Genomic DNA, 11074 nt, shown 5'->3' with positions numbered 1-11074 from the left:
CAAAGCAAACTAATAAAAAAACCCTGAATGTTACATCAACAAGGCCAAGTGCCGGGTCCTGCACTTCGGCCACAACAACCCCATGCAGCGCTACAGGCTTGGGGAAGAGTGGCTGGAAAGCTGCCTGGCAGAAAAGGACCTGGGGGTGCTGGTCAACAGCTGGCTGAACATGAGCCGGCAGTGTGCCCAGGCGGCCAAGAAGGCCAATGGCATCCTGGCCTGTATCAGAAATAGTGTGGCCAGCAGGAGTAGGGAAGTGATCGTGCCCCTGTACTCGGCACTGGTGAGGCCGCACCTCAAATACTGTGTTCAGTTTTGGGCCCCTCACTACAAGAAGGATGTCGAGGTGCTGGAGTGTGTCCAGAGAAGGGCAACGAGGCTGGTGAGGGGTCTGGAGAACAAGTCTTCTGAGGAGCGGCTGAGGGAACTGGGGTTGTTTAGCCTGGAGAAAAGGAGGCTGAGGGGAGACCTTGTCGCTCTCTACAACTACCTGAAAGGAGGTTGTAGCGAGGTGGGTGTCGGTCTCTTCTCCCAAGTAACAAGCAATAGGACGAGAGGAAATGGCCTCAAGTTGCGCCAGGGGAGGTTTAGATTGGACATGAGGAAAAATTTCTTCACCGAAAGGGTTGTCAAGCATTGGAACAGGCTGCCCAGGGAAGTGGTTGAGTTCACCATCCCTGGAGGTATTTAAAAGACATGTAGATGTGGTGCTTAGGGACATGGTTTAGCGGTAGACTTGGTAGTGCTAGGTTAACAGTTGGACTTGATGATCTTAAAGGTCTTTTCCAACCCAAACAATTCTATGATTCTAGTAGAAGTCTGCTACGCCATATCAAGTCACTTTAAGCATCTAAACTGAAAGTACTAAATAGATTTTTTTTTTTTTACTTACTACACAAGCCACAGACTGATTAAACTACACCATAAGAAAGCCTAAGTTAGCTAAATAGCACAAGTTTTTATCTTTTTGTACCTTTAATATGAATTCTTTCCCTAGATAATCTTAGTACTTCCCTTTCTTTGCTCATTTTTCTAGCATAGTTCTATTTTCATAACCCATTAAGCCACTTTCTTCATTTATGTGAGTCTGAGACGGAGCATTCATCTTGATCAGTGACAAACAGGAAGGCTACCTAGCAGCACAGTATGGAAGAGTACCAATAATACATTAGCTACAAGCATTACTGTCTTTTCTCTGCACAAGACTTACAGACTAACATATTCCTAAGTACAACCACAACATAATTTCCTCCATCCTCAGAGCTAACTACCCCTTTCAGGTGTTCTTTCAGGTATTAGTAGACAAGCTATACCTTTTATTAGCAGGAGGACACATATCAGAACCCCTCAGCTGCAAAACCTCAGAATCAGGCTTTTGATTTTCAGCATTCAAGAGAAAAGAGCAAGTTTACAAACAAACAAAACCTGCATAAAATAAACAAAACCCTCTAACCTCCTTACATTAGGTAACAATACCTTTTTCTAATAGCTTACCATTTGAAATAAGTAACAACCACCTTTTAATAAACTACATCCCATCCCTGCCTTCCCTAAGTAGGCACAGCTGAAATTCAGGCTCTTGGTTTCTGTCACCTGTCTCTTTTATTCTCATCAAGCAGATTAAGTTACCTATTTAAGGTGAGTTTTTTTCACAATACCACTTAGAAGACAAGAGAAGCAGGAAAATGGGGTAGCTGTTGTACTTATCTGCTGTTTAGATGCTTCTATACTAAATTGGTAATGTAGATTAGAATACACCTGTGAAATATATGGTATGTTTTTTGGTTGTGATGAAAAAAGAGTTGCTGTTTTCATTACTGTAATAGTTCCTGTGTAAGTATGTTAATGGCTTAAAGTGCTTCAAGTTTAAAGAACTTTTAAAGCCCTGATATTTTTATTATGAGTTCTATCACTGCTACAGAATTCATATTGCACTTTGCTAGTGTACTGTCCAATGGTGCTCAAGAATACAAGTGGAACCAAAATGGAAAAACAACTTAATTCTGCTCTTTGCCCTCTCCTAGTGGTTGCTACCCCGTAGCAGAGAAAGCTGAACTTTGTGAAAAGCCAGTCTCCAAGAGCTGTAGCTTACAGCCTGCCATACTAAGGTCAACCAGCACTTAATATATAGTGTTACAAACTGTATTAGGCCAGAAGATGCTTATTTGTGGCTTGGTAGTACTTTTCCTAAGGCTGGGACAAATAATTGGGGTGCAATTATTTCTGCTGAGTTAAGTCTACCCATGCTCATGAGTCAATGAGGTGGTTGATGGACATTACTGAAGTGATTAAAGTATCTCAGGTGCTTTCCATGAAGCAGGAGTTGTTAGTAATCCATGTGTCTGAGGTGAGGAAAATGCTTCATCTGCTCTGGGTGTCAAGGTGGTGACCCAGGTGGGGTTTTAGTTCTCTTCTGAGAAATAGCAGCACACAAACTTTTGTTTTCCATAGACGCTGCTGTGTACGTAAATTATATAGAGTGAAAAAAGAAGGAACTTTTTCTCATAGGAACTCAGGTAGAGTGCAAGATCCCTGTTTGTTTCTCATGGATAGGGAAGCTGTGATTCACTTCCTTATTCTACCTTCTACTAAGGAAGCTATTGTACCACCTCGATAGACTGGGAGGAGAAAGATATATGTGAAACTGTACTCAAAAGGAGAGGAAAAAAAAAGGCCCTTACTGCAGGTATCAAAACCAAAGCATTTGAACAGAAAAATAGTTCTGGGAGAGTTTTTCTACATGTTACTTTCTTTTCAATGTAAGCTGTATTTATGATTACATGATGGCTATATTGCAATTTTTCTGGTGCCTACCTCTCTAGAACTCAGGTGCTACAGTTACTCTGTTCTGGATCAACCAGAGCACCCTCCCCTGGTTTCCCATACTTCATGGTAAATATTGCTGTGCCTGTGGCAGAGGGAAATGCTGTGTGAGAGCATAAATACCACTCCTTGTAGAGTGGTGTTCATCTGCTAGTATTGGGTATTCATTGTCTTACTTATTCAAGGAGAGACTTTTCTTTCAGGTAAGTGCTCAGCCTTTTTAGGGAACTGCTAGAGAAAAGAATAGGAAAGAAAAAGGATAAATACCTAGCAGGAACACAGTGATCATCCTGTAGCGTGTTCTTAACATCTTAGGTGTAGCTTTCAAGTAAGGCTTTTGTTAAAACAACAATGCTTTTTTTAAAAGCAATATTTACTGTATAGCTCGATTTTAAGTCAGGCTTCCTGCTCAGGAGGAAGAACTCTTCATTATGTTCCTTGCATATGAACAGACTAAATCCATCTCTCTTCTTTCCCTGTGTAATTATCATATGTACCTCCATGGAAAAACTGATGCTGTATTTCTCTTCTCCTCAAAACCAAATTCAAACCCTAGCATTAACAGTATAGTTTGAAGTGTAATTAGGGCTTTTGCTAGCCTGGAAACATAAGGTGTTACATTGTGGGTTTGGGAGTCATGTTTTGGAAGAGGAACTATATAGCTAGTAATGATGCTTAAAATAAATGTGCAGGACTCTTTCAAGATTATGCAATTTAGCCATGTTAATAATAATTGTAAAATGAATGCAAGCCATCTTTATTCCCTTACTTGGTGCAGTTAAGTTTATACAGAAGTGGTCTTTGGAGGGAAATGATGCAGAATTAGTGATCTGAATACTATGGGGTTTTTTTAATAGGTTTAGTTTGTTTGTTTTTAAGCTTAGTCTAATTAGTATTGACCTGCTTTCTGAAGTTGTTCTACTGTAGCATATTCTTCTTTCCACTCTTCTCCAGGTCTCCCTCAAACCTGAAAGTCCACATCTAGTTCAGGTATTACAGAAAGAGCAATATGTAATAAGTCACAGCAGATGAAAACTCAGTCCTAATTTCTTGGTAGGTAAATTCTGCGTGAAGGATTGCACCGGCAAATTGTCAAAATTTTAAGGACTACATGTAACTTGTGATAAAGAAACTGTGTACAGTAGCATTTATTGTACCTTCCCTATTAGAGGAACAGTCGTTGCTTGTTTGTCTCACTAGCAACAGAAGCATGAAATTTAGCTTTGCCTGTGACGGATTCCTTGTGTTCCAAGTTCAGCCAGTCTTTTCTCAAATAGATTTGAAGAGAAGTCCTGGGGAATTGTCAACATCAGTTACAGTCATGCGGAGTCTGATCCTATAATTGGATGCCACTTTGTTCCTTTATGTAAAACTTCAGAGGATTGCTCAGGTCCATGAACTCAAGCAGACAATTTGATGTTAGATTTGAGAAGAATTACTGTACTGACTTATTAGGACCAAATTTTGTATTAAATGCTTTTTCTTTGATTTTTTTTCTTTGTCCAGAGAGCATTCTGGAATAAGGCGAACACGTTGAGTTAGAGACATATTGTACTTCCTTTTCTCTTTCAGAAGTTTATTCAACTAAAGATTCAGAAATCAGCTTGATAGTAATTATCACTTACAGGTAATACAGCATGCCTAGCAGATCTGATTACCATATATTACCTTTTACTAGCTGATAAATATGCAACTGTGAATTTAATTATTTTGGGAGTATTTTTGGACAGTAGCATAGGCTTGTTTCCATTTATGGTTGCCTACCATAGCATTTGTTATTAATGATTCTCCTTTTGTAATTTTTATTACTGTTGCTAGTTTTCTAGCACCAACTAAAACATGTTGGGTTTTTAACATACACAGAAATTGGGTTTTTCTTTCTTGTTGTACTCAGGTCATCATTTGCCACACTGCCATGAGATACCATCAGGCAGAAATGACCAGTGCCTGGGTTCCCTTTATTAGATTTAGTGCTTTAATTACAGTATTGGCAGACCTTATTAAGCAAATACAGGTGCTACAGCTGACAGACCTTTATGCCTGTGGTTATCATGCCCTTTATCCATGTATAGCCTCAGCCTGGTTCCATTACATTACAGGTTCAGCCCTACCTAATGCTAAATCAAGGGGTTCAGAGTTGTATAAAGAAGGCTGAAAATTCACCAGTGGTAATGACTAGGAGCCTTGAGAGGCCAAAATTAAGACTGGAGTCCTGTCTCTGTATGCCAAGTGAGAAGCAGTCATTATCCTAGTCCTTAGGTAGCCTGTGACTAAACCGGAGAGCTCAGAATGTGAGGAAAAATTAAAGAGGAGGAAACCAAGGAATTAAAATTAAGAAAGAGAATGGGTTTATAAAGGCACTAATGGACTGTTAGGTTCTCATTTTGTATCTACTTATTTATGGAGAAATGATACAAAGTATAACTAGGAGGAGATAATGCGGGATATCTCTAGCAGAGGTGGTTCACAACTGGCATTTATTTCAGCAGAGCTCTGTATAAACACAGTGATTGATGGACAAAAGCTGAGTTCACAAGTTCTGGTCCTCAGCATGCAAAGCACACCAGTTGTAATCTTGTTATTAAACCAAAGCAAATGCATGTAGACTTCAGGGGTGCTGGAATACCTAAACTGAATAAAAATAAGTAAAAACTGTAGCTGGAATGCAAATCTGTTGCTAATAATCTGGCTTGTGTTTTGATACGGCATATATAGTTAGCAGAGCAGTATACAATTAAAGGCAATCCTTTATTAGCCTAACAGATCTTTAGAAGAATAATGATTTTTTTTTCTCCTTTAAATCACTGCCATCTGTGGGAAATGGAAGGGGGGGATAGGAGGGCTTTCTGAAAAATAAACATGCTTAGCTGGCCTGCTAATGTTGAACCACCTTTTTTCAGCTGCATTGTTAAAGCCGTGCTATTGGAGAGGATGTACTGGTTTTTGGGAGAGTTGGGACTGAAGGATGGCCAACACCTGTGGACAAGCAGGCAGGTACAGTCTGCCAGGCTTTTACTGCAAAGTACTTCGGGCAAGCATGGCGGGGAGCTGCTGGTCCCTGACTGCAGGCAAAAGCGCCCTTAGAGTGGCATGGGGAGAGGTATTTGTCTGGGGTTTATTTGGGCGGGGAGAGAAGGAGCACCAAGGGCAGGTACGCGGAGAGGCAGGGAACCGCATTTCCCTCCAGAAAAGAGAAGCGTGAAGACGCTGGCTGCCCGGGGGAACGCTCTTTCCCGTTTCCACCCCCCGCGCCAGGGGCGGCGCTCCCCCGGGGAAAGCCTCGCTCCCCGGGCCGGGCCGCTCCTGGCCCGCCAGCCGCCCGCGGGGCCTGCTCCCCCGCGCGGCCGCCAGGTGGCGCCATTGCGCCGCGCCGGAGCGGGCCCTGTAGCGGCGGGGGCGGGGCGGTCGGTCGGCCCTGCGGGGGTTCGCAGGGGCGAAGCGAAGCTGGTACCTCTGAGGTTGGGGGGCGGGGGGGGGGATAGTCTTCTCTGAGGAAGGCGTGGAAAAATGCTGTGTCTCCGAGGGAAAGGGCCGGGGTCAGGCAGCCCGCTGTAAGCCCCGTCTTGAACGATGAGCAACGGGACGGCCCGACGTCTGCTGCTTATGGGGACGCCAAGCGCTGAGCTCGCTCTCGGGGCAGTAGGGCTGCCTCCGTGGAGAACTGGGGCTGACTTCTGGTCTCTCAGAGGAAAAAAAAAAAAGCCTGCGGGGCTCTAAATGCAGGCTAAGCCCAGAGCTAAAACACAGTAATGCCTTTTACCAGCAGCTTTTCCACTTTAAAACTGCCATCAGTTACTCAGCTCCAAGTTTGGGGCTGGATGTCCAAGGCTGGGTGCAGGCTGGCTTACCGATAGCTCACAACACCTTGATCAGGCTCCACAGAACTGTATCTCCTTCATGAGGCTTTTGGCAAAAGTTTTGATGGTGAAGAAGCATGACACAAAGTTGAGAAGAGACTACAGGCTGTGGCCCAAAAAAGTCAGGAGCCAGGAGTGTAGGGTTTTGTAAGCCATTTAACCTGTGAGGTGGAACTGCTGGTGCAAATTTACCTTTGGGGTGTTTAGTAAACACTGTCAGCATGCCAGAAAAACTGAGGCTCAGGAAGGCTTTTCTTGGAAACAACTCCCTCAGTATCTCTTATCTGAAGGACAGAGGAATAAATCTTAGTACTTCTCTGTATATGGATTTTAATACAGCAAAAACAGGCAAGATTGCATTTGAAAACTTTTCAACTCAGGCAAAAGTTATTAATACATTATGCTTTTTTTAATTATTTATGCTGTTTGTCAACTCTTTGCATTTCGCTTATCTCTGTACTATCACCAGAGTGGTTTTAGATCAGACATTCAGGAGATTGATATTTTTGCAGATTGTAGGTTAGCTTCTTGTCAGTTTAATTATACCTGAATAGATTCATGTGAAGCTGAAACACTGAATTTGGTCATGAGTGAATGCAGGTTTTTGGCCAGTAGGGCACATTTCTGGTTGTGCAAGAGTTTAAATGATACAATCTTGTTTTGTGAATTTTGCGAAGTAAGCATAAGACAAAGAAGGATCACCTGGCTCATAACAGTTCATTCCACCAGTGGCTGGGCTCTGGTCTGGAGAGAGAAGCTTTATTTTTCCTTTTTACATCTTGTTCTGGGGGGAATTTGGGGAGGTGTGTCTTTGAAGCATTATTGTAACATTCCTCTGCTGTTAAGCTGAAAAGCTCCGTCAGCATATCCAAACCTTGCCTCTGCTATGCCCTACTGTGCTGCTGAATGTATCATTTTTAGCAACTTCCGAGTGATTTGGGCTAGCTCCGTCACTGCTTAATGAGAGTAATTCTTCGACTAATGCATTCACATCAAGAACAGATCTGATGATACAAAATGTTCTTGAATGTTCACGTTCTAGGTAGTAGTACTACTACCTAGGCAAAATAATCTTTCAATTAAGACAGGAAGAATATACCACTGCTAGTTCCTTAAGGCTTGCCCTTAAAGAGAGTGACCACTATAAAAATACATCAGGCTTGACAAGATGATTTCTGCTGTGTTGCTTTTCAAAAAACTTTGAGAGTCATCAGTCCAGATCTTAAAAGTCGTAAAAAAGCTGACAAAGAGCTTTTGAATACCTTATTCCATAAGTTCTGACCAATGTAAGATCTACCTGTTATTACTAAGAAAAAACACAATTATTTGATTACACTAAGAACAAGTCTTATAACAAGTGAATATAAAGTTTCTCAGTGTTTACATCCTTGTAGCAGTAATATTTTTCACCTGTGCATTTGTAGTTTTATATGGAATTGAAAGGCTATGTAGGCCGTATACCTCTCATTATCTTACATTAAGGCTATAAATGCCCTTAAGAAGTCTAAGTTTTAAGAGCCTGAGAGTTGAAGGTAGAGCGTACTTAGGGATATCAAGCATGGCGAAGCATACCTTGTTAGCAAAAGGTATTTACTTAAAAAGGCTAGGTGGATTACAAGTTGTCCTGTATGAAAGCTAAAGCAAACAGCGTGGTTTGGACTATATTGTGAAGTAGGTATCAGTGTTCCTGCAGAGGCAGTATGAACTTTTGCTCTCTATCCCCTGCAATGTACCCAATTCCACTAGTTCAGGTACCAGCAGCCAACGTGCTGTTCCCAATATTATTTTATGCAGTCCTGGGTTTAATGCTTACAAGAGGCTGGTTGCCAGGCTTAACCACAAGGGTGACTTCTGTAGGGCTTGTGTTTGGGCAAGCGCAGCCTTGGACTGGGAAACTGTAGCAATTGCATAAGGTTTTTTGTGTGATGTTTTTGTTAAAGTGAGTTGTTTTCAAAATGAGTTATGTATTAAACTATATTGGAGTGTTTTTTCCTCCAAATGATTGATAGATTACCATGGGAAAATGCCACTTTGTACCTGTTTCAAGGTATCAACAAAAAAAAAAGGTTGCTCCTGTATTTTGGCTTTAAAACTAAAGAATAAAAACTTCCCTGAACTTTGCAGAATACTTTGCACATATTTTCTGGTAACAGCCTCTTCCCTGGTCTGAGATCAGAGCTTCAAGTGAGCCAGAGAAGGAAATGAACTAAAGCATTGTGCTGGTTTAACTACACTGTTTTGGGGACCACTCAGATCTAGAAGGCATCTTCTTGCTTTTGTGCTTGACGAATGTAAAGACACACTTAGGAATGTTACTGCTAAGCTCTGCTGGACGTGGGCCAGCCAGCTCCTGAGCCTGTCATCCTCCTGAGCTGAATTCTGAATGCAGGGATCTGCGTCTGGAGAGTTGAGTAGTTTGGATGCATGGGAGGAGCGAACTTCCTCCTGGTGTTAGCAAGAGTTTGGGAAGTGCAGTGCTGGCGCATCTGAGTAACTGTGTGTGTCAGCTCAACCCAGCTGAGTTTAGTAGCTCTGACTGAGCACTGCCTGTGCTACTGGTCAGGTGGTGCCTTGCAGAGCCAAACAGTACTTGTAGTTTGCCCAGTTTCTCATTATCCTTCATAATGAAGAGCTATAAACATATTAACACACACATATGTAGCTAATGAGAGTCAAATAAGCATCAAGTTCAGAGTGTTAAAAGTAACTGTATTCAAGTGGCAAGCATTTCCCTCCCTGGATGGAGTTTACAAATAATTTTTGTTAGTTACTGTCTTGTGATAGTTATTGGCCAAGAGATAACAAAGATGTGTAAGGAGGGTGTGTCTGCGGACTTTTGAATCTTTTGGATAGGTGAAGGATTATGAGGTATTTCTGGATGTTATTAACCACTTGACTTTAATGGACAAAGGATTCTGCACACAGTGGAGGTGTCTGTATTTCTTCCTGTCAAGCTCCATGTGTGCCACATTACCATCTCCTGCTACATCAGGGACTCTGCTTACTCTCTTCTACCTACACTTCAAAAGAGGAGGATACCTGGTTGACCTGCATACGCAGTGATTTTTTTTTAAAGTATCTGCTGTGCAATTTTGTTTATTAAATGTTTATATTGTCTTTGTGAGCTTGGACAGGTAAGTCTTATTCTTGGAGGAGGAAGAATGGGATTTGCCGACATTCCTTTGGTTTAGTTCTGACCTACCGGCCTTACAGGTGGTCTAACTAATGGCAAAAACTAGTAAGCATGTGCTCATGCCTTGCTTGAAGCATACTGATAGTGTTGGCTAATAACATTCAGGAAGGTTGATTGTTTCCTCATGCAGAACTCGAGCATTACACTCAAGGGGTCCCTTTTTTTTGCTTGTTTTATCCCAATCATATATGCTTTAACTGAATGAAGTAACTCTTATTAGGGCATCTAGAGAGAAATGTGAGTGTTGATGCAAAAAGCTAACTGCCATGCCAGGAGCATATACTATTTCAAAACACAATAGTGTAAATAGCAAATATTGTCATTCTAGTACCTGTTTTCAGTAAACATGTTGAATGGGAATATAAAAGGATAAAGAAAGTATAGCTATGTAAGTTTCTTCTGCAGAAGTTGTAAGTAGCCAGTGATTTATTTTCCGGGATTTTCCTTATCACCCCAGGTAAGGTGGTGGCTATTTAAAATTCCTTGGACTTTTATGCTGACCAAGACCCTGTGTGTCTATGTGTAATCACCTCTGTTCTGCTTGTTTCCATTTAAACTTTCCAGTGCAAGGCTTTCATTCAGACTAACCTGTACTCTTCTAAAGCATAAGCATGTTTTTGGGAAGAAAACAGATTTTCTGTATAGTCTGTGCCACCGTGGACTTCTGGTGTCTCTCCTATTGCTGTGTGAATTGCTAATGAGCTGAGCCTCACTGTCCAAGCTAACAGAGGAAGTAAGTGAAAGGAAATCATTTACTTCGCTAACTGGAATTACTGTTTACTGAAAGGTAATGGAAGAGATAAGAATTCCATTTTTTAGACAAAAAAGTGCAATTGATATGACTGTAATGAGGTCATAGCTTGTCAGAGAAGTTCTGAAACTGGAAAAATCAGGCTTAACAGCTGAACATGATGAGAAAACTGTCACTGTGATAAGAAGGCACATTTCATCTCTGGGGACTTTCTTCCTCAAAAGTTTTTTTTTTTTGTCAGTAGTCAATTAGGCATTGCAGACAGTCAGGTTTAATCAGTATGAAATAAACCTTGGCTATTCCTTCATTTCTGGTCTTCTACAGATTGTGACTTTGGTAGCTATCAGAATACAGACGCATGTGGTGAGCCTGGACCAACCACTGCAGAAAAACTTGTCTAGTTCCATATATACCTGTGGCAAAGACCTATGCCTAGGACATCTGCCTACT

Source organism: Aptenodytes patagonicus, chromosome 3 (assembly GCF_965638725.1).
Source record: "Aptenodytes patagonicus chromosome 3, bAptPat1.pri.cur, whole genome shotgun sequence".
Classification (NCBI taxonomy): Eukaryota; Metazoa; Chordata; class Aves; order Sphenisciformes; family Spheniscidae; genus Aptenodytes; species Aptenodytes patagonicus.
This window is presented reverse-complemented; position numbering follows the sequence as displayed.